The sequence below is a fragment of the Leucopleurus acutus genome (genome assembly GCF_964270905.1).
Source record: "Leucopleurus acutus genome assembly, chromosome: 13".
Classification (NCBI taxonomy): domain Eukaryota; kingdom Metazoa; phylum Chordata; class Mammalia; order Artiodactyla; family Delphinidae; genus Leucopleurus; species Leucopleurus acutus.
Window position 1 is genome coordinate 56,849,010 of NC_139155.1, and position 3,288 is coordinate 56,852,297.

The 3,288-nt window shown below is 41.5% G+C and overlaps 1 pseudogene across 1 annotated transcript; it reads left to right on the top strand.

The window, feature by feature from the left end:
- The first annotated feature begins 306 nt into the window (after positions 1–306).
- LOC309970224 lies at positions 307–1,094 on the top strand (annotated as a pseudogene). The gene has a single exon. The product of its transcript is annotated as an uncharacterized misc_RNA (transcript).
- Positions 1,095–3,288: the final 2,194 nt, after the last annotated feature.

Here is a 3,288-nt window from a genome sequence, read left to right on the forward strand (position 1 = left end):
TGAAATAATAAAAATAACATAAAGTAGGACCTACTGTATGTAACAGGGAACTATACTCAATACCTTGTAATAACCTATAATGGAAAAGAATATGAAAAAGAATACATATGTATTCATCTGTATAATGGAATCACTTTGCTGTATGCTTGAAACTAACACAACATTGTAAATTAATTACACTTCCATAAAAAATAAATAAAATAGGTCATAGCAGAGCTCTCTGGCTGTGTCTTGAGGATCCGGCGCCAGAGGTGCAGACGGTTTGATGAGTCCCTTAGTGTCCCTGCTGAGACTCACACCATCATCATGTCCCCGTACCTGCGTCCCCCCAACACGTCTCTCTTTGTAAGGAACTTGCGGACGATACCAGGTCTGAAGATTTGCGACGCGAATTCGGTCGTTATGGTCCTATAGTTGATGTGTATGTTCCACTTGATTTCTACACTCGCCGTCCAAGAGGATTTGCATATGTTCAATTTGAGGATGTTCGTGATACAGAAGATGCTTTACATAATTTGGACAGAAAATGGATTTATGGACGCCAAACTGAAATACATTTGCACAGGGGGATCAAAAGACTCCAAATCAGATGAAAGCCAAGGAAGGGAGGAATGTGTATAGCTCTTCACTCTATGATGATTATGACAGATACAGACATTCTAGAAGCCGAAGTTACTGAAAGAAGGAGATCAAGAAGTCCTTCCTTTGATTACAACTATAGAAGATCTTATAGTCCTAGAAACAGTAGACTGACTGGAAGACCACGGCATAGCAGAAGCCGTTCCGACAATGATAGATTCAAACACCAAAATCGATCTTTTTCAAGATCCAAATCCAATTCAAGATCACAGTCCAAGTCCCAGCCCAAGAAAGAAATGAAGGCTAAATCACATTCTAGGTCTGCATCTCACACCAAAACTAGAGGCATCACTAAAACACATTCCAAAACACATTATACGTCTGGCTCAAGACATGAAAAGGAATCAAGGAAAAAAGAACCACCTAGATCCAAATCTCAGTCAAGATCACAGTCGAGGTCTAGGTCAAAATCTAGATCAAGGTCTTGGACTAGTCCTAAGTCCAGTGGCCACTGATAGCATAAACCATGATATTTTTAGGCATGTATCATTCATTTACTCACAGTTTGGTTTACTTAAATTATCAGGAATACAATGTTGCAATGATGCTTAAAAACACTTGTCAGTTTTCCCTGTACCAGGCAATGGTTATTATTAAAATGATATGCGATTGAGAAGCCACTCTTAAGAGTCCAGTTTGTTTAATGTTATGGGCAGCTATCAGTTTGTGGTGTCTCTGTAGATTTTTGTAACGAATCTCATTTTTTAATGCTTGAGGTATGAAAAGATGTTGGTTGACCATAATTTGCAACATTGTCTTATTAAAAATAACCTTTCATATCCATATTTGGTAGAACTGTTAACCTAGAAATGTAGCTTGCCAATAAGGTAGAATGATACAAAAGTGAAGTTGTAGCCACCGTACAACACTGACCGACCAGACACATTTAGGTTCAGGGTGGACCTTCTGGTCTTGTCAAGATGTCTAGACCCATGCTGATAATTTTTGGCACAGTGTGGAATAGTTATTTTGTTAACCCCACTGTCTTGGGAAATGACGCCAACTGGGTTAAGTAGCATTTTCAGGGAGATAGAGTTTTTGATTGAAACACGGAGCCTTCACTTTCCTGGTTCCTGTGAAGATTTGGAACCATACAAACATCGGAAAAACTCACCTTAAAATTTGGGCAGGTTGATGATGGCAGAAATAATTTTAAGGGAAAAGAATGCTCTTATACAGTTACTCTAAACTTTAAGGAGCACTGTTGACCATAATATTGCTTAGTTTTCTTACTGCTGTTAAAAGCAAGTAAAGTGTTTCAAAGTAGGTTTTGTTTGTGTGTGTGCATAGTGTACAAGGACTGAATTTTGATGCTTAAAGCACTTGGTGGGCTTCCCTGGTGGCACAGTGGTTGAGAGTCCGCCTGCCGATGCAGGGGACACGGGTTCGTGCCCCGGTCCGGGAAGATCCCACATGCCGCGGAGCGGCTGGGCCCGTGAGCCATGGCCGCTGAGCCTGCGCGTCCGGAGCCTGTGCTCCGCAACGGGAGAGGCCGCAACAGTGAGAGGCCCGCGTACCGCAAAAAAAAAAAAAAAAAAAAGAATGCTTATCAAGAGTGCCTTGTGAGCGATTCCACAAGGAGGTGATCATCAAGACACATGATTCTGGCTTAAACATCTGGGTGGAGAAACGTATGAATCACCACGGTAGACAATATAGTACGCGGAGCAAGACAGAGAGTTTAGCAGTAGGTACGCTGGTTTGGAGGTGCTAATAAGCTATCCAGAAAGCCACCATCTAGTCACAGCTCAGCAGTGACATGTGAAGAAGAAAGAAGAATTTAGGTCTTAGTGCAGAGAAGTAACTGACATCTCAGGCACGGGTGATTCTGAGGAAGGAGAACTTAGTTGTGGACAGAGACAAAGAGGTGACCCAAGGCTCTGGTACCTACTGAAGACAACTGAGGTGATAAGAGAGAATTATAAGCAGATATTAAAGATGAAGCGGCAACTTGACCAGGTTATTGATGATGTTTGAGAATTTGGTTCAGAAATGTTCCCTTCAAACTGTAATAATACCTCTTCATAAACAGTGGATTCTGTACAGCATTGGACTAACTTCCTGGGGCTGCTGTAGCAAATCATCACACACTTCATGGCTTAAAACAACTGAAATGTATACCGTCACATTTCTGGAGGCCAGAAGTCTGAAATCAAAGTGCTGAAAGGGCCACATTCCCTAGGGAGCTTCTAGGGGAGAAGCTATTCCTTCCCTCTTCCAAATTCTAACGGTTGTCAGCACTCCGTGGCTTGTGGCAGCATCTCTGCTCTGTGTTCCCAGTATTTTCTCCTCCTCAGTATCCCTCTGAAAACTCCCTCTGCCTCTTTCTTATGTGATTGAATTTAGGGCCCAGATAGATAATCTAGAATACACTCCTTCTCTCAAGATTGTTAACTTAGCCACATCCTTGCATTACAGGGCCATGTTCATTCTTTTACCACTTTAGGTGTTATTGACAGGTTCTGGAGTTAGAACATGGACATGTCTTTTGGGGGGGCCACCATTCAGCTCACTACAAGCACTCTGTCAAAAATATAAAATAATAAGATCACTGTTAGCAAGGGATTGGGGAAAGGATATTCACACACTATTAACAAAAAATTGGCATGATCTCTTTGGAAAACAATTTGGCAAAGCTAAAAAAAAAAA